The 20,431-nt window shown below is 42.0% G+C and overlaps 1 protein-coding gene across 14 annotated transcripts in view; it reads left to right on the top strand.

Annotated features, from left to right (window-relative positions):
• Positions 1 to 20,431, top strand: part of PTPRT (protein tyrosine phosphatase receptor type T) — a 1,118,479-nt gene that overhangs the window by 21,222 nt on the left and 1,076,826 nt on the right. The window lies entirely within an intron of this gene.

Below are 20,431 nucleotides of genomic sequence, written 5' to 3'. Positions count from 1 at the left end.
ATCAGAGAGGAAGATGTGGCAATTGATGTACCTTTGTTGGAAGAAAGGGATTGAGATTGGTTTACTGTAGTGGTTCTTTAGAAGAAATCAACCTCTAATCTGTTCTTTTAAATTCATGAAAGCTTATGATAATGCAGTGAGAGGTGTGCAGAGACTTGACAATATGTGACTCCTGGATTAGGATGACTTGAGAAATTCAAATTGAAATGACAAGTTGCACCCTGTACTAGTTAACTGTTGCTGCATGACCAATTACCACAAAGTTAGCCACTTAACACACATTTATTGTCTCACAGTTTCTGTGGGTCAGTAGTCTCTGAGCACAGCTTAACTGGGTCCTTTGCTTTTAACATCTCTCATAAGGCTGTAGTCAAGGTGTTGTCCAGGGGTGTGATCTCATCTGAATGCTCCATAGGGAAGGATCTGTTTCCAACCTCATATAATTGTTGGCAGCATTGAGTTTCTTGCAGGCTGCTGGACTAAGCATTTTAGCTCCTTAGGGGGCCTGTTGGCCAGAAGCGACCTTCAGTTTCTTGCCACATGGACCTTTCTAACATATGTGGGTTTGCCCCATTTCCTGAGCAAGGGAAACAATCTGCTATATTCTTGCTACTTCTGTAGCAGGACAGAAGTCATCATCTTATGTAGCCTAATCACATAAATGATGAGTTTGCGTCCTTTGTAGGGACATGGATGCAGCTGGAAACCATCATTCTTAGCAAACTATCACAAGAACAGAAAACCAAACACCGCATGTTCTCACTCATAGGTGGGAACTGAACAATGAGATCACTTGGACTCAGGAAGGGGAACATCACACACCGGGGCCTATCATGGGGAGGGGGGAGGGGGGAGGGATTGCATTGGGAGTTATACCTGATGTAAATGACGAGTAGATGGGTGCAGCAGACCAACATGGCACAAGTATACATATGTAACAAACCTGCATGTTATGCACATGTACCCTACAACTTAAAGTATAATAATAATAAATAAATTAAAAAAAAAATGATATCCCATCATGTTTACCATGCTGTGTTGTTTAGAAGCTAGTCACTAGTCTAGCCACATTCAAGGGGAAGGGATTATATAAGGATGTGAGTACTGGGAGGTGAGGATCATTGGGGCCATTTTAGACTATGCCTGTCACAGACTCACATCTTAACTCCCACCCCACCTCTTTTTTTTGCATTATTCAGAGCCTTGTTACAAAAGGCTTCACTTCTATGGACCCAGGAGGGGTTGAAATTTAACTAAGAGGCTGAAATTGGGGGATGAAAAATTCTGATAAATTTGATCTGGTTACTTATTTAGCTTGGTTAACTTATTAAGTGTCTTGAAGAGAGTTTGAAATGCGTGACTTCCTTTCTTCGTTGCTATATGTCTAAGAAGTTGTCATTATCTATTTCTTATGACAGTTGAGAGAGCCAAGTTTGAATCTTTTCCAGCCTAACAAGGGTTGAAAGCCCTTGGATTTTTAAGAGGTCCAGACTTGTCAAGAGTAAAGGCTTTGTTGACTTGACTATCATGGCGGCACTCCCTCTCTGCTGGGGCATGGTTAGCTGGAGCTGGGCTGCTAAACTAAGTTGAATGTCAAGATGCCAAGTACAGTCTATGAACCAATATGCAGGCCAAGTCAGACTCTTGACAGGACATTGGAAATTGGGATTTAGGAGGGGTAGTCAGAGAAACACAGGGAAGCCTAAAAGGACCAAGTCTCTGACAGCCTTTCCTCTCATATAGGGCAGAATTGATGGGAAGGGAGAAACCACACTTTTCTTTATTATTATTCATTTGTAACCCTGGTGTTGAATTTGGACTTTACAAAACCATTTGAAGCCATTGTACTCTGATGTCTGCCAGCCATGAGGCCAGTTTTTCTCTCTTACCCCCCTTATCTGTACAGCTGTGATTGAATTTTTCTCCAGTTTTTTCTTACATTATAAAAATGAGTAGAAAATGGAAATGTGAAAATGCTGGTACTCATGGTAATACATTTGAGGCAAGGATAGAGTCTGTCAGATGTACAGAAAGTATTGACTATTTAACTTCAATTGGTTACTGATCAGATGACTTCACTTGTGAAAGGAAAATAAAATGAAAGAACACACATGAAATCCTGAAAATGTATCCTCAGACATCGTGTCTCCAAGGCCATGTTTGGTGATGGAAGAAAATGAGGAAATCTTTAAAATTGTGGACAGAGAATCAACATTAAAGAAAAATAAACCCTTCAGTGATTCAAATACAGAGAGAAATCTACAGATCCATAGAGTTTTTTTTTTTTTTTTTTTTTTTTTTTTTTTTTTTTTGTTTTTTTGAGACAGAGTCTTGCTGTGTCACCCAGCTTGGAGTGCAGTGGCATGATCTCGACTCACTGCAGCCTCTGCCTCCTGGGTTCAAGTGATTCTCCTGCCCCAGCCTCCTGAGTAGCTGGGATTACAGGTGTGCATCATCCCACACCCAGCTAATTTTTGTGTTTTTATTAGAGATGGGGTTTCTCCATGTTGGCCACGATGGTCTCAAACTCCTGACCTCAGGTGATCTGCCTGCCTTGGCCTCCCAAAGTGCTGGGATTACAGGTGCGTGCCACCATGCCCAGCTCATTTTTGTATTTTTAGTAGAGATGACATTTCTCCATGTTGGCCAGGCTGGTCTTGAACTCCTGACCTCAGGTGATCTGCCTGCCTCGGCCTCCCAAAATGCTGGGATTAGAGGTGTGAGCCACCATGCCTTGCCCCATAGAGCTTTTGAGGGGAAGATGGTTTGCTCCAGACTCCTTAGTCAAGAGGATAGTGTTCCATTCCCTGTTGACACATTTTTTCAAGGAAGTTGATGACACCATCAGAATCGCCACTCAACTGCCAAAGTAATTTTTTAAAAACATAAGTCAGACCATATCTCTCCCATTTTAAATCGCTCCACTTGCACGTAGAATAAAGCCCCAAGCCGAAACTGTTGCTGCTTCTAGCTCCTAATACTGTCTTTTATCCCCTCTTCTGCTATTCACTTATGTATTAGTCTGTTCTCATACTGCTATGAAGCAATACCTGTGACTAGGTAATTTATAAAGGAAAAGAGGTTTAATGGACTCACATGGCTGGGAGGCCTCACAATCATGGTGGAAGGTGAAGGGGAGCAAAGGCACATCTTACATGGCAGTAGGCAAGAGAGTGTGTGCAGCAGGGGCGGGTGTGGTGGCTCACGCCTGTAATCCCAGGACTTTGGGCGGCCGAGATGGGTGGATCACCTGAGGTCAGGAGTTCAAGACCAGCCTGACCAACATGATGAAACCCCATCTCTACTAAAAATACAAAAAATTAGCCTGGCATGGTGGTGGCAGGCACCTGTAATCCCAGCTACTTGGGAGGCTGACGCAGGAGAATCACTTGAACCCGGGAGGCAGAGGTTGTAGTGAACTGAGATAGAGCCATTGCACTCCAGCCTGGGCAACAAGAGCAAAACTCTGTCTCACACACAAAAAAAGAAAAACAACATGTGCAGGTGAACTGCCCTCTCTAAAACCATCAGATTTTGTGAGACTTATTCACTATCATGAGAACAGCATGGGAAAAACCCACCCCCATGACTCAGTTACCTCCCATTGGGTCTCTCCCACGATACATGGGGATTATGAGAGCTACAATTCAAGACAAGATTTGTGTGGGGACACAGCCAAACCTTATCAACTTACTTGATTGAGTTTAGCCTAGGAGCCAGCACAGTGTGTCCCATGGGCCAGATCTGGCCTGCTGCCTGTTTTTGTATGGCCTGTGAACTAAGAAAGGTTTTTACATCTTTAAATGGTAGGTAATGAATCAAAAGGAGGGTATTTTGTCGTACTCGAAGATTCTATGAAATTCAAATTTCAACATTCATAAAAATGTTATATTGGAGCACAGCCCTGCCCATTCATTTCCATATTATTTGTGGTTGCTTTCATGCAATGGTGCAGTTGGGTAGTTGCAACGGAAACCGTACACCCCGCAAAGGCTAAAGTCTACTATTTAGCCCTTTGCAGAAAAGGTTTATGGGCACTGCATTAGTTACCTTGGCCTTTTTTTTCTCTTCTCTTATAGTCAACACCTGTGTCTCCCTCAAGACCTTGGCTCTAATTTTTCCCTCTACTTGGGATGTGCCTTCTTTCCAACTCAGCTCAAATATCTTTCCTTCCCTTTCTGTCCACATAAGCTTGGGTGTGTTAAAAGGTTAAGGGTATCAGCTATCTCCAAGTATTTATTTATTTGGTTATTTACTTAGTTCACTTCTCCCATTTGAATGTAATGGGGAGAAAGCACTTAAAGAAGCAATTCTCTCTTGCTCGCTACCTAGAAAGCACCTGGCATGTACTGGGTACTCTACAAATGTTGAAAGACTGCATGAAGGAGTGGAAGCCAGTGCCAAATCCTCTGCAGTATCTGTACCAGCACGTCCTCGTCCCTAACAGCAAACTCATTTTCTCCTTTGTATGAATTGTCATTTTCAGTAAGCTGAGATAATTGGAATTTAAGGTAAGACTTTCCAAAATTAAGTTTATCATTTGTAACTTAATTTATTTCTTAATATTTTAAATAATCCCAAATTGCATGACACTCAGGGGGTAGGAAAATGAAACATGTATACCAAAGGTAAAATTCCATAGTTTTTAGAAGTCTTCCCATGTACACCCTCTTCTACTCTACCCTTATAGCATACAAGAATCTGTAGAGTTCAAATTTTAAACATTCAATTTGCAACTGATTTTTAGGAACACATTTCGTAAAGGAGAGGCTGAGGAACGTATGTGTTTGTATCTCCCTCTCCTCTCTCCTTCTTTCTATGCACACAAAGACACACACATGAGATAGATGTGCTGTCGGTGGACACATCCTTGGATAGTTTTTCCCCTGAGGGAACCAGTCCAGTGCAGGAGCCACAGAACTATCCAAATAATGTGTATAAACAAGCCACAGCCTTCCACATACAGCCTGTTTTTGTTTTTTTTTTTGAGATGGAGTCTCACTCTGTCACCCAGGCTGGAGTGCAGTGGCATGATCTTGGCTCACTGCAAGCTCCGCCTCCTGAGTTCATGCCATTCTCCTGCCTCGGCCTCCCGAGTAGCTGGGACTACAGGTGCCTGCCACCATGCCCGACGAAGTTTTTATATTTTTAATAGAGATGGGGTTTCACCATGTTAGCCAGGATGGTCTTGATCTCCTGACCTCGTGATTCACCCCCACCTCGGCCTCCCAAAGTGCTGGGATTACAGGCGTGAGCCACCGTGCCTGGCCCAGCCTGTTCTTTACTTCCCAGTTGTACTGCGTGGACCACGTGAACACTTTCATGTGATCACACTTAGGATCAAGAGTGAATGTGACTGGCCTCCAAGCAAGATTTGTGTTGTAGAATAGAGTGTCAAAAAGTGAGCACTCTGTCCATTTCATTGTTGACCACAGATATTTATTTTGGAGACTCAAAAATTGCTGAGAGGATGCTGATTGTTTCAGGGCAAACTTTTCTAAGGATTGCCACAGTTCCTAGCAGGGCATCCTTGCAGCTATCTCTGCTTTCTCCCAAGCCAGTTCTTCTGGTTCACCATTTTGCTGAGTTCCTTTTCTGGGTTGGTCACTGTGGATTCACCAGCAAGGGAGACCTGAAAGATCATTTCTGTCCTCAAGGAACTCACCGTCTGGTTTGGGGAGACAGATGGGCATGTTGACCATCACCATACAGAGATGGTGGGTCTAAGATGCTGCCGCAAAGGGCAGCCTTACTTGGCTGGAGCCAGGGATGGTTTCTGGCAGGAAATGATGCTTGGCTTTGAGTGGTGAGATGGGGAGTGGACAGAAGAGCAGCCTGAGCTGAGCTGCTGTCCAACAGGTCATCGTGAAAAGCCAAGCCCTTTGGTGTGGTTGGAACCATAGGTGACTGACTGGTGTGGCTGAAGGGAAGGGGAGCCAGGCAGCCCTAGACCAGATCCTGGAAACTTGACTCCTTGCTGCCTCCACAGTGATGGACTATGGAGACAGACCTTCCATTCTTTGTCTTCAAAGAGGTGATGTTATGTGTTGGGGCATTGATAGTTGTGTGCTTCAGCGGCCCAGGATGGGACAGTACAGAGTAGCCTTTGCTCTTGCAGAAGGCTGTGACTAAGTCTTTGCTTGTTGTGTGATCATTACCAGAACACGGACTTTGAAGTCAGATGCTGGCTCCACTGAGAAAAGATTTCTGACTCTGGGAAATTGCTTAGCCGTCTCTGCCTCAGTTTCCTTATTCATCAAAGGGGAATAATTATAAGATCCACATTATAAGGTTGTTCTGAGCATTAAGTGAGTTAATGCATGTATAAAACACGTAGTAAGCACACATTCAATGCTAGCTGTTTGTTACTGCTATTGCTGTTATTTAAGTTTGTTCTCCAATGCCAACTAATGCTATTTTGTGAAAAGTTTAACTCTTGCCATCAAGTGTCAGTTGTGGAATAAAATTGAATAAGAGGTAGCAGTTTTAGTGTGTGTTTTTATTTTGTTTTATTGAACAGCCTCCTAAAATGTGCACCATACTTGTTTAATTACATTTCCCTGCTTCTTGCCTGCCAGTTTCAAAACCAGGAATCACCATATTAGCCTGGTAATGTTGCAATAATCATCTATCGAGTCTGTGTAAATAAGGAACATCTGTGCAATATTTATGACCCATAAAACACTGTTATGCTCTAAAATGTTGTTCTAATCCCAAGTAGGTCATTGTGATGCAGCCATGATCTGAGGACCCTCCTGGGCCCTCTGTTCTGTTCGCTGTGGTCTGTGCCAGCCAGCCCAGATGGGAATGGGCAGTGCCACATGGCAGTTGGCAAAAGTTAGGCTCCTGAGGGTTTTTTTGCCCATCAGAGCAAAAAATGAGTTGCTTTTTATTACAGGAAAAATGGGGAAAAGGTGCTTTAAAAAAAACCAGGAACAGCCAGCTTTCAGCTGTATGCACAGGCTTGGATGCTCTCTGGACTCTGGAGAGGAAGTCTGAAGCTCTGCTTGGTTCCCTGGCATTTGGAGCATCTGGGTTGAGAGTCTTACCAATTTTGCTTGTGTGTCCATGAAACTCTGAGTCAAAGTTGAAGCCAAATCTTAGTAATTAAGTAACATGATTTCTGTTATACCTGTCTTTCTCTTTGCTCTTAATTTTCTTCAGTTTATCCTAATTTCCTTACTTACATTCTCATTGGATTATCTGTGTTTTTATTAATGACCGTATAACTTCTTTAATGAGTGTGTCAAGGTAACATAAAGCTCTTTCTCCTTCAGGTCATTTGATGTGTTCTTCAAGTCTGCAAACTCATTTACATGTTTGTCTAAGAAAAACACAAGCAGAAAGCTAGATATAAACGTGTGCTCAAACCAAGTTCTGAACAGTGTACCCAGAAATCAGCAAAACTTTTCTGCAGAGGATCAGATTATTAATCATAGGCAATATATCAGCACAGACATGGCTCTGCTCCAGGAAAACTTTGTTTACAAAAACAGGCAGCTGGCCCCGTCTGGCCATGATTTTCTCATCCTTCCATTAGTATAACGTAAGTATAGAAAATTCACTAGTTGGCTGGACACAGTGGCTCACGGCTGTAATCCCAGCACTTTGGAAGGCTGAAGTGGAAGGATCACTTGAGGCCAGGAGTTTGAGACCAACCTGGGCAACATAGTGAGACCTTGTCTCTAGTTTTTTTTGTTTTTGTTTTTGTTTTTTTAAGAAAATTCACTAGTTACCAAGTGTCCACCTTGGTGAATTGCTGTCACAAGGTGACAGTTTCATGAAACCACCACCAAGACCAGGAAGCAGTACAGGGCCAATATCTTAAAGTCCCTTATAATGACATCTTCCTGGGTGTTACCCCTCTTTCCACCTCAATTTTAACCACTATTCTGGCTTCTAAACATAATAAATACACTTTGTTTTCCATTAGATCCTGTATATGAAAACACTGTAGATTAAAAAAAATTATTCTCTTGAGGCCGACTTCACGGGTGGATAAGTGTGGGCTTACCTGTTGACTGGCTTTATATCACCATGATCAAATTCTTGAGAAGCCCTTTGAGCTTCAGGTTCCTTTTACCAGCAAAATGGGGGTGATCCTGTTTGTGCTGGGGCTGCCAAGAAAAATCAACAAGAGGCCATATGTGAGATTCTTAGCAAAGTCCTGTGTAAAGAAACCACCTAATTTTATTTATTCTTACTGCCTTATCCATGCCAGCAAGCACCTCTTTGGACACAGCAAGATGCCAGTCTTTGGGACTGTTGCTAACTCTAAATAGAGAGTAGTTATTAATCAACTGGACTTATTTGTGTGTCGGTAACCAAGCCTCGTCCATCTCAGTGTGGTCAGCTTCTTTCAGATTTATTCCGGCTGTTGGATGCCTCCGTGAGGCCTCAGTTGGTGCTCAGTTTTCCCAGGACACCAAACAAATAGCCGTTGTGGGGGTTTCCTGGCATGGAGACCTCCCTGCTCGTTGGTATTCTGGTGGCTTCTTGCTCACACATAAGCACTTGTCTCCTGGGCCTACGTCTGTTCTGCTGTATGGGCTGGTGGGTTGCACTGGGCAGGCCTGTTTCCTGCGGGGGCCTTTCGAGATGGTGTTTTTTTTTTTTTTTTCTTTTTTTTCTTTTTTTTCATGGGGGAAGGAAGAAGGGATTGACTCCTTTCTGGATCAACTTACCAGTGTCTCTGTCAGCAGCTCAGCAACTTACACGTGGCAGTACTGAATGTCATCAGATTAGGAATGACTCCATCTTGACCAATTTGTTTAGAGATAGGGGGCCTGGACATGGTGGGGGTGAAAAACAGTGACCACAGACATGAAGCATACCTTGGGGACACAAACCTCCATCCTCACTCCCCAAGCACCTCTACTTCCTCCTTCCAGAAAGGAATATTTAGCGAAATCATTATTGACATATGAGAGTATGTTATGGGGAAGGAGTGCGCTGCAGCCAGAGAACAATGCTGTAAAACACAAAGTGCCCTTCTGAAAGGCATTTTCTGTGTGGCCCGTGACAAGTAAGTTTTCCCTTTATGTGGGAAGGGCGTAATGAGGAGAAGAGAAAGGGAGAAAGGAAGTTGAAATTACATGTGGCAGGCGTCACACCAGGTGCTTTGACAAACATTATTTTCTGAAATCCTCATGCCAACTCTGAGAAGCAGATATGATTCCTTCCATTTTATAGATGGAAAAATGAGGCTCAGAGAAGCTGGGTGAATTGCCCCAGTGTTATGCAATGATGACTGGGCAGCAGGTGCCATTGTGTGCCCTGTCCACATTCTTTGGGCCTTACCACTGCAGTATGCACCGGCCGACTTCCTATTGCATCTCTTTCTCCAAAGCCAGAAAGTAGTATCCACCCCCAGCTCTCAAGGCATGGTTGGTGGGAGTTGGTATATAAATATCTCGGCTCCCTCACCCCTCAGGTGGGAGAACTCTGGGGTGTGTACTCTACACTGGATGTCAGGGTGCCCCGGTAGAATTCAGCTCTATTTGCTGACAGTGATAACTGGCTTGAGAACACACCCTCCATTGACTTCTTTCTTTCTCTTTATCACTTGACCTCGCCTAAACCAGTGTCCCCTAGGATTACCTTCCAAATAAATGATTTGTTCCCTTATCCTCATCTTAAGTCAAATGCTAATAATAATGGCAACAAAACAGTCATTTTGCTGATTTTTTACTGAGTGGTTACTATGTCCCGGGTGCTGTGCTAAGCTGTTGAGATGAATTTTGTCACTTACTGCGCAATATAAACCATGTGAGAGAGCTGAGCGCAGAGAGGTTGAGTGACTTGCCCAAGGTCATATAACTAGAGTCAAACCATTGGTAGAGCCAAGATTCTTCTTCTAGATTTTCTGACTCCATGTTCACTGCTCCCCACAACTGGCTGCCTATTTTACACAAGTTGTCCTTCGCGAGTACCAGGATTGTTATAGAGTAGAATTGTTTCAGGAAGTGCTTGTACCCCTTGGAGTCCGTTGCAGCTCTGACTCTTCAGGCCCTGGAGTGAGGTCTGGCTGTGTAGTCTGGGATCATAGGAAGTTTTGATGGGAGCACGAAGAGAATGGGGGAGATGAAATGATAGGCAACTACCATATAATTTGTGCTGCTTTGAACTGGACTAAAGGCCAGATGTTTTTTGTTGGTAAATACTGCTTTAAAGACCTTCTCCATGCTAATGACTCCCGAATTTGTATCTCCAGTACAGAACTCTCTCCAGAGCTCTTGCCTCCAATATTTAACTGCATGGCATTTCCACTTATATATCTAATATTCATCTCACATGGAGCTTCTCCAGAACTGAACTCCTAATTCTCCAAATCGGCTCCACCCTCAGCCTTCCTCATGTCAGTCAATGGCACACATCCACTTGCCCCAGCCAAGTCGCCCTAGTCTTTCTTGGTTCCTTTCTATCTTCCACACTAGCATTGAATCCATCAGCAAGTTCAATGTGTTGTCTTCAAAATACACCCAGGGTCCACCTACTCTTGCCACCTCCACCTGGGAGCCACCTGGCCAAGTCACCCTCTTTTCCCCTGAGATTATTAGGAGGGCTTCCTAATCGGTCTTCCCTCTTCTGCCTTTGTCTTGACAGAATCTACTCTCAAGATGGCAGCCAGAATGGCTAACTGCAAATCAGAATTGGATTATGTCCCTCCTCTGCTCAGAACTCACTCAAATCCCTCCATCTCACTCAGCAAAACCGCAGTTTTTGTTGGAAAACTTGGAAGGGCCTATGACCATTTAGTCCCTGTAACCCATGCATGCTCCACCCTCTGGGCCTAGTTGCTTTTTCTTGAAAACACTGGGCACACTCCCACCTCGGAGTCTTTGTTCTACTTGTTTTTCCCTAGGATAACTGTTTGGCTAACTCCCTTGCCTCCTTGGAGTCTAAAAGCATACTTCCCAGTAAGATGACCGATATATGACTTGCCATCCAAACCAGGACACTTTTGAGAGACAAAGGTGGCACTAAAAGAAACTAATTGACATTAATTGATCTACAACTGGAATCAACCAGGAGTGACTGTCCTGGGAAAATTAGTGAGTCTTCTTCCCCCACCGACTACTTAATTTAATACTGCAAAGTGCCTACTCCCTCCCAACATAATCATCTATGGGTTGGCTTGCAAAGGGAGTCAGTTAAGGCTCCATCTTTTACAGTGTACTTCATTATATTTTTTGTAATTGTCTGTTTCCACTCCCCATCCCCAGTAAGATGTAAACCCAAGAGGGCAGGCATTTGTCTTTTGTTTGTTTGAGACAGGATCTCACTCTGCCGCCCAGGCTAGGGTGCAGTGGCATGATCAGGACTCACTGCAGCCTCGACCTCTCAGGCTGGATTGATCCTCCTGCCTCCACTCCCTCCCCAAGTAGCTGGAGCTACAGGTGGGAACCACCATCCCTGGCTAATTTTTTTGTATTTTTAGTAGAGACACGGTTTTGTCATGTTGCCCAGGCTGGTCTCAAACTCCTGGGCTCAAGCGATCTTCCTACCTAGGCCTCCCAAAGTGCTGGGATGACAGGAGTGAGCCGCCATTCCCAGGCTGTGTATTTTTTAAAATTGTTGTGTCCCAATGGCTTAAAACAGTGACATCTAGTAGGCATTCAGCAAGTAGGTGTTGAATGCATGGATGAAGGGGCAGAAGGCTCTGACAACTGATGCATCACTTCCAGCTACCGTCTCTGCCTGAATCCTGACCAAGGAGCTGATTAATGTGGGTGTACCCCTCCTCGAATCTCAAAATGTTCAACAAAGAGCCCTCACTGAAAGCCAGGCAGGGAAGCCCTTGTGTCTGTTGTCTCTCAGTCATTCCGGACACTCCAGTGTAGCTGTAGCAAATATTTCCATTGGATCCCTCCTCCATCCAAGTCAGTGTTGGGTTTGATCAAACCATTCACTCTCTTTCTCCTTGGTAAACCATGGCAGGAAATTTTAAGATGGTGGGGTGGGGTCTCAGGACAGGTTTTGGAACCATGGGCCAACACAGCCTTGGGAGAAGACTTTCTCCTCATTCATCATTTTATAGCAAGATGTCAGTTAGTCATCCCCTGAGTCTGTCTGTCTCTGTGCCATCCAGGCATCTGTCCCTCTGTCCATCTTTCCGTTCATCAGTCATTTGGGCTGTTTGAGCTCAGAGCCCTAGATTCCAGTCTCCTTCTGTCACTAACTTCCCAGGAAATCACGAGCACCCTCTCCCTTTTTTGGGTCTCAGTTTTCTCCTCTGTAAAATGGATGTTACTAAGGCCCTTCTGATGCTGTAACTCCTAATTCTGAGGTTCTGTTTTGGACAAGCCTCCATGCCTGATGCAGGTGGAGCTCGTCCACTTGATCTGTGGCTCCTGTCCCCAGTGCTGATCAGGAAATAAGACCTTTCATCTTTCCAGCACCAGGAGCAAAGAGAGAAGCCCTTGAACAAGGTCCCTCCCAGCACAAGGACCCACCCAGCACTCCCCGTGCCTTTCTCAGTTTCAGGGAAGTTCAATGTTGCTTGGAGGTGTTGTGAATAGTGTATAAAGATGCCCAGATAAAATGATGGACAGATTTCAGCATGCTCCCAGGGAGGAATACTGAGAACAGGGATTATTTTTAAAAAGAGAGGAACTGAACAAGTGACTTGGCTCCCTTCACATATGTGGAAGTCTTGTGGTGAGGGCTCAGGCTGCTAATTTCTGAAGAGTGAGAAACCAATTTACATTAAAAAAATTTATTTCAATGTTTTATTTCTTTTTTTAAATTGACAGAAAAAATTGTATGTTTTTATCATCTACAACATGATGTTTTGACATATATAGACATTGCAGAATGGTTAAATCTAGCTAATTAACAAATGCATTACTTCACAAAGTTATCATTGTTGTGGTGAGAGCACAACATCCACCCTGTTTGCGTTTTTCAAGAATACAATTTATCGTCATTAACTAAAGTCACCATGCTGTGTGATAGATCTCTTGAAATTATTTCTCTCCTAACTGTAATGATGTACCCTGTGGCCACCATCCCCCATCGTCTCCCTGCTAACCATCCCAGCCTCTCATACCATCATTCTACTGTCTACTTCTATCAACTTTTTTTTAGATTCCACATATGAGTGAGATCATGCAATGTTTGTCTTTCTGTGCCTGGCTTATTTTGCTTGACATAATGTCCTCCAGGTTTATCCACATTGTCGCAAGTGACAGGGCTTCATCCTTGATATGACTGAATGGTATTCCATTGTGTATATTTACCGTATATTTACCACATTTTCTTTATCCATTCATCCATTGATAGATATTTAGATTGATTTCGTATCTTGGCTAACATGGGAATGCAGATATCTCTTCAACATATTGATTTTATTTCCTTTGGATATATACCCAGAAGTGAGATTGCTGGATCATATGGCAGTTCTATTTTTAATATTTTGAGAAACCTCCATACTGTTTTTCATAATGTCTGTACTAATTTACATTTCCACCAACAGTGTATAAGGGTTCTATCTTCTCCACATCCTCTCTAACGCTTCTTTTTCACCATTTTGATGATAGCCATTCTAACAGGAGTGAGATGATATCTCATTGTAGTTGTAATTTGCATTTCCCTGATGATTAGTGATGTTGAGCATTTTTTCATATCCCCATTGGCCATTTGTATGTCTTTTTTTGGGATAAATGTCTATTCAAGTCTTTTGCTCATTTTAAAATCAGGTTATTTCCTTGCTATTGAATTTGCTTGAACTTCTTATATAGTTTGAATGTTAACCCCTTGTCAGATGTATGGTTTGCAGTTATTTTCTCTCATTCTGTGAGTTGTCTCCTCAGTCTGTTGATTGTTTCCTTTGCCATGCAGAAGCTTTTTAGTTTGATGCAATCCCATTTGCTTTTGGGGTCATATCCAAAAAAATCACTACCCAGATCAATGTCATGGAGCTTTTCTCCTATGTTTTCCTTTAGTAGTGTTGTACTACCCAAAGCAGTCTAAAGATTCAGTATAATCTGCATGAAAATACCAATGATGGTCTTCACAGAAATAGAAAAAACACTCCTAAAATTTGTATGGAACCACAAAAGTCCCTGAATAGCCAAAGCAATCTTGAACAAAAAGAACAAAGCTGGAGGCATCACACTACCTGACTTCAAAATACTGTACATAGCTATAGTAACTAAAACAGCATGGTACTGGCATTAAACAGACGCATAAGCCAATGGAAGAGAATAGAGGACCCATAAATAAATCCATGCATTGACAGCCAATGGATTTTCGACAAAAGTGCCAAGAGCACACAATGGGGAAAGGATAGTCTTGCCAGTAAATGGTGTTGGGGAAACTGGCTATCCATATGCAGAAGAATGAAGTTAGACCCTTGTCTCTCACCATGTACAAAAATCAACTGAAAATGGATTGAAAATGATGAAATGATTAGAAGAAAACAATTTTATGCTTTTAAAGGGAATTAAGCCGTTTTCAGGAATACCTCACCTGTAAGGACAGTATTAATGGATTTACTACTTGGGTGTTTCCTTCCCCCAAGACGTGAAGATGTAGAATTGGAGTATCTTCTTACCTTCAAGGAACTTGCAGCAGTTCTTTTTTTGGGGAGAGGGATGGAGCCATCTCTAGAGGTTTCTCCACAAGCCACCTGATTCTGAGAGGCTGGCTTCATTCGCTCCTCTTTCCTGGTTATGAACCTCATGTTCTTGCTATAATTTATTCATCCTCTTGCCTTCTCTATGCTGAGCGTGTTGCCAGCCTCGGTGAAAATTCAATCCCACTGCAGTTACATTGACCGATTGCACTAATCTTTTTACACAACCCCTCCAATAAACAGAACCAAATACCCAAATAGTGGCATGGTAGCATGCAACCTTTATTGAGACTTACATGCAGCCACCTTGTCTGAATCCAACTTCCATTTGTTTGAGGAAAAAGGATGGGTATATATTTATGTATCCAGAGAGTCTTCTTTGTCTCTGTGGTTGTAATAATCTATAATGTGAGTCCTGGAATTATTTTATACTGTGTTTTTCTCCTGAAGGCAGGGAACTAACCTTTATATGGATAACACACTCACATACATACCATTTTAGTACTTTTTTATTTGAAAAAGAAAAGGGTAAATATAAGGACAATTCATTTATAATTCCTTCACCTTATTTATCTAGATTTTAAAAATAAGTAAAAATTTCTATCTCCTTAGCCCACTGGCTTTTCCACTTCACCCCATGCAAGGCTAACTTTTATTTGCTATTCTGTGTGTATCCTTTCTGACTTTTTCCTATGGGTATATTAACATATCTGTTTGTACACATGCATACTTCTTAAACAAAGTTTCATTCATACTATATATATTGGTGACCACTATGTATCTCAAGATACTGGCTTCATGGAGGGGATGATCAGAGGGATGATTCTGTTGTGTGCCTTCAACATGCCTTTGCCCACTCACTCATGTGTTTTGCACTAGGTAAATGCCCCCTAGTCTTAGGACAATGAAAGTACCTAGATTTAAACAACTGAGTTCTACCCTAAATTTTCTTAGCTAGCATACAACAGCATAAGAGGGAAACAGGGAGTAGATAAAACCTGGTTGAAGGGTAAAAATGTAGAACAAGTAAGTAAAAAAAAAAAAAAAATCAGGAAATCTTTAAGTAATACAATCTCCATTTCAGGTTTTGCAATTGAATGCCAAGTGTAGAATGTTAAATGGGACATTTTCAGAGCTTGGGAGAAGCTTGATATATAGTATGTAATTAAGAGGCTGAGGAGAATGCCATGTTTTATATCCTCTACTTGTCACTTGTGCAGATTTGATTTCAAATATGATTTTTGAGGTTACAAGGGTAATTAATTGTATGGTCTCTTCCAGGAAATATCATTCACCTGAGTATCATCCTTTACATTGACAGGTCCAGAGGAAGAATATGTGAAAGGAAATATAGGATGCTATGAATTTATTCACTTTATAAATGTTTATTAGGTACCTACTATGTGCTGAGGACCTTGATGCTCAGATTGGGGCACACAGTGGGGATGGCAAGGCATTGGGGAGACCTCACATCGTCTAGCAAGGGGCAGAGAAGGCAAAAATGGGCTGAGCTACATTGGGATAGATCTGTGGGTCCAGATCAAGACAAGATGCCTGACTCATCTCCCTCACGTGTGTGAAATTAATTCATATGTATTTTTTTCTTGTCTAGTTACAGATTATTTTAAACAAGTAATACAAGCCCGTTTGAGAAAACAAAGATACTAGGGGAAAAAGACAGAAGCAAAAATGCTGTCTGTTTGTGTTCCTACTACATAGTTAGCCACTTTAATATTCTGGCATATTTCCTTCCATTTTATTTCTTGGCTAACTTTTAAATGTAGTTGTACACTTATTTACTTAGTCTTTGAGCCTGTGGTTCAACTTGAATATGAGACACAGGCTTTTTCTGAGCAGTTCTGATATTTGATGAAATAGTTGTTTCCATGATGAGGAATGAATCCAGAATGAAATATTTAAAAAGGTTCATCCAGATGTTACAGTAAAAAGAAGCTCCAAATTCTTTATACTGTTGCTGGCTCAAAAATGTAGATGGCTTTTTCAGGTGGCCTTTCCAAGCTCATCCTTCTCCTCCATCTTCAGGAGAGTTGAGAGTTGTATCTCATCAGTCTTATTAGTCTTCAAGTTCTTGGTCTCTCTCTCTCTTCTTCTTCTTTTTTTTTTTTTTTTTTTAGATGGAGTTTCGCTCTTGTTGCCTGGGCTGGAGTGCAATGGCACAGTCTTGGCTCACCACAACCTCTGCCTCCCAGGTTCAGGTGATTCTCCTACCTCAGCCTCCTGAGTAGCTGTAATTACAGACATGTGCCACCATTTCTAGGTAATTTTTTGTATTTTTAGTAGAGACAGGGTTTCTCCATGTTGATCAGGCTGGTCTTGAACTCCTGACCTCAGGTGATCCTCCCACCTCAGCCTTCCAAAGTGCTGGGATTACAGGCGTGAGCTACCACACCTGGCCAAGTTCTTGGTTTCTTAATTTTGATGTACCTGTGGAGGGAAGTAACTAGAAAAGTAAGGCTACATGGTTTGTTTATTCATATCTGGAGTCAGTTCCTGGATTCAATTTCTAGTTCTCAGATGAGTTACTAAAACTTCCCAAGACTCAGTTTTCTTGCCAGGAAAGTTGATGTTCCCTCACCCCCAGAAATTCTTTATTAACTCTCTTTATTAGAAGGTTTCTGTTCCTATGCCATGAAGTCTATGCCATTTTTTACTGCACTGAAGTGCTAAGATTAGATATATATTCTTGAATATTTAGACGGAGAGTCTTTAGGACATCTCAGACACACTGTGATCCATTTATTCTCTTCTTAAATGTGAGGTTCAGCATGAAGGCAGATCACATCTGCCTTCATCTCTAGGTAGGCAGGACACTCCATTGTACCAACTGTGTAACAGTTTTCTTCCAGGGTCCTCTCTTTCCCCGGTGCTGAGTGAGCTTCAGGCATTTGAAGACCCTGTGGAAGGCCAGACATGGTGGCTCATGCTTGTAATCCCAGCACTTTGCGAGGCCTAGGAGGGCAGATTGCTTGAGGCCAGGAGTTCAAGACCAGCCTAGCTAACGTGGTGAAACCCCATCTGTACCAAAAATACAAAAATTAGCTGGTCGTGGTGGCATGTGCCTGTTGTCCCAGCTACTCAGGAGGCTGAGGCATGAGAATCGCTTGAACCTGGGAGGTGGAGGTTGCAATGAGCCAAGATGGCACCATTGTACTCTAGCCTGGGCGACAGAGTGAGACTCAGTCTCAAAAAAAAAAAAAAAGAAAAAAGAAAAAAGACCCTGTGGAAGTCGTGATAACCATTATGATTATAGCTCCTGGGAAAGCAAAGCTGGCCCCACAAACAGGAGGCTTCAGTAGCTGGCTGAGTATTAGATGGGGATGGAGACTGTGATCCTTTACTGGTCACTTCTGTGTTGTCTGTTGATCAACTTGAGAGTTTTATTTAGTTTTTGTCTCAGGGGTGCCATAGCTTATGCAAAAAATGAACACTGAGGAGGGCGGCCTTTTGGGTGTGGCTACCTAGGGAGTAATCTCCTTGGCTCCAGCCAGTTGCTGCCATAGAGGATCTTGGGCCAAGCCTTACCCAGCCTTCTCATTGCAGAATGAGAATGTGTACTTCCAAGGTTTTATGGGAAATCTCCTAATTTTAAATGTTGGCTAAGTTTTGTAACAAAGATTCTATTGTGTGGATCCAACAGAACCTCAGTGTGAGTCACTAGTCAGATGAGGATTATCTGGAAATTCTTTTCTGGTCTTTGTTGTTTAATATTCTGCATTTCCCTTTACATCTCAAGGGTGTTCACCCATTTCTTCCCTGGACCCTTCACAAGTCTCCTCTTTGAATGAATCCAGGCTGTTGCCATTTTACCTTCCAAAAGAAGAGACTTAGAGACCATGGTGTTCCAGATGCTGTGCAGCAGATCTGGTGAACTGTCATTGTGCAAAGAGAAATACAGTAATGGTAGATGAGGGTTATGATTTATGCTGTTACAGCAAGAACCATCTACCACTTGACATGCATGGTCGCTAAGTGAGAAAGTGCTAGGGCCTTTCACACATGTTATCTCGTTTAGTTTTCACAGCTGTTCAATGAGTGAGGTGGTAAATTACCTCCACTTTATGAAACTTCTGAGGGATTCAGTTTCTTGCTCAAAGACACACAACTGATAAGGGACACAGCCCAGTTTTCTCACTTGTCTCTTTCACTCTTAAACAGGCTGTTCCTCACCAGTTCATTGAGGTGTTATTTCCTCCTATCCCAGGCCTTCTCAAATACCTCCCTTGACTGTGCCTTATACATTGTAGGTTCTCCTATAATTACCTTTCTTGAGAATCATAGTATTTGGTTGGCTTTTCTCCAGTAAACAGAATTAGCCTAGTGCAAGCAGTTTTTCAAAGCATATAATGAGCCTTTTAAAACCTGAATTTTCATGACAAAGTTTATTTTGTTGAAATATAAAAGAAAGGCAAATATTTACTAATTTTTGCTTTATTAAAACATAATGCACAGGGGCATATTTTTAGAAATGATAAATCATTTTCTTCACAAAGGGATCTTGGGTAGAAAGAAACATACCACATTTAAAAATTATATACAACCCAAATGTCCATCAGTGACAGACTGGATTAAGAAAATGTGGCACATATACACCATGGAATACTATGCAGCCATAAAAAAGGATGAGTTTGTGTCCTTTGTAGGGACATGGATGCAGCTGGAAACCATCATTCTTAGCAAACTATCACAAGAACAGAAAACCAAACACCGCATGTTCTCACTCATAGGTGGGAACTGAACAATGAGATCACTTGGACTCGGGAAGGGGAATATCACACACCGGGACCTATCATGGGGAGGGGGGAGGGGGGAGGGGGAGGGATTGCATTGGGAGTTATACCTGATGTAAATGATGAGTTGATGGGTGCTGACGAGTTGATGGGTGCAGCACAGCAACATGGCACAAGTATACATATGTAACAAACCTGCACGTTATGCACATGTACCCTAGAACTTAAAGTATAATAATAATAATAATAAAAAAAGAAATTAGGATATGCTATGGGAAAAACAAATTCTATATGTTTATTGCATATTTGAAATTATACCCTACCTCCATACCTACTATGTTCATTTTAAATTTAATGTTATTTTAATTTCATAAAGGATTACTATCAATAAGGTGGCTAGTTTTTTTTATCTCCTTAGAAAATCAAATAAGAAATGAAGTTAAATTATTGTTAAAATAAATTAGGCCATAATTAACAAGCAAAAATATATGGCTTATCAAGATGATATATGGCCAGAACTGGCTACCAAGGTTATATTCAAACTAAAGTTTAAAGTTTTCTTGAATGGTATGGTTTGGCCATGTCCCCACCCAAATCTCATCTGAATTGTAGCTCCCACAGTTCCCATGTATTATGGGGGGGACTTGGTGGGAGGTAATTGAATGATAGGGATGGGCCTTTCCTGTGCTGTTCTCATGAGCATGAATAAGTCTCACGAGATCTGATGGTTTTATAAGGGGAAGTTTCCCTGCACAAACTTTTTTATTGCTTGCTGCCATGCATGTAAGATGTGAGACTCCTCCTTGCTTTCCACCATGATTATGAGGCTTCCCCAGCCACGTGAAACTGTGAGTTCATTAAGCGTGTTTCTTTTGTAAATTGCCCAGTCTTGGGTGTGTCTTTATCAGCAGTGTGAAAACAAATTAATACGTTGAAATTTTGGAAAATGTCTTCAATTTATGATGAATAACAATTTTAGAGTGATTTAGGAAAAAAAAATTATATACTGTTCTATAATTGTACAAATCAAATATGTGTATTATTTGTAATTACATTGGTAATATATGCAATTACATGAGAAAACCATTAGAGCAAGCTACATTTG

Source organism: Papio anubis, chromosome 16 (assembly GCF_008728515.1).
Source record: "Papio anubis isolate 15944 chromosome 16, Panubis1.0, whole genome shotgun sequence".
NCBI lineage: Eukaryota > Metazoa > Chordata > Mammalia > Primates > Cercopithecidae > Papio > Papio anubis.
The sequence above is the reverse complement of the archived record's forward strand: the minus strand, read 5'-3'. Positions and strand labels throughout refer to the sequence as shown.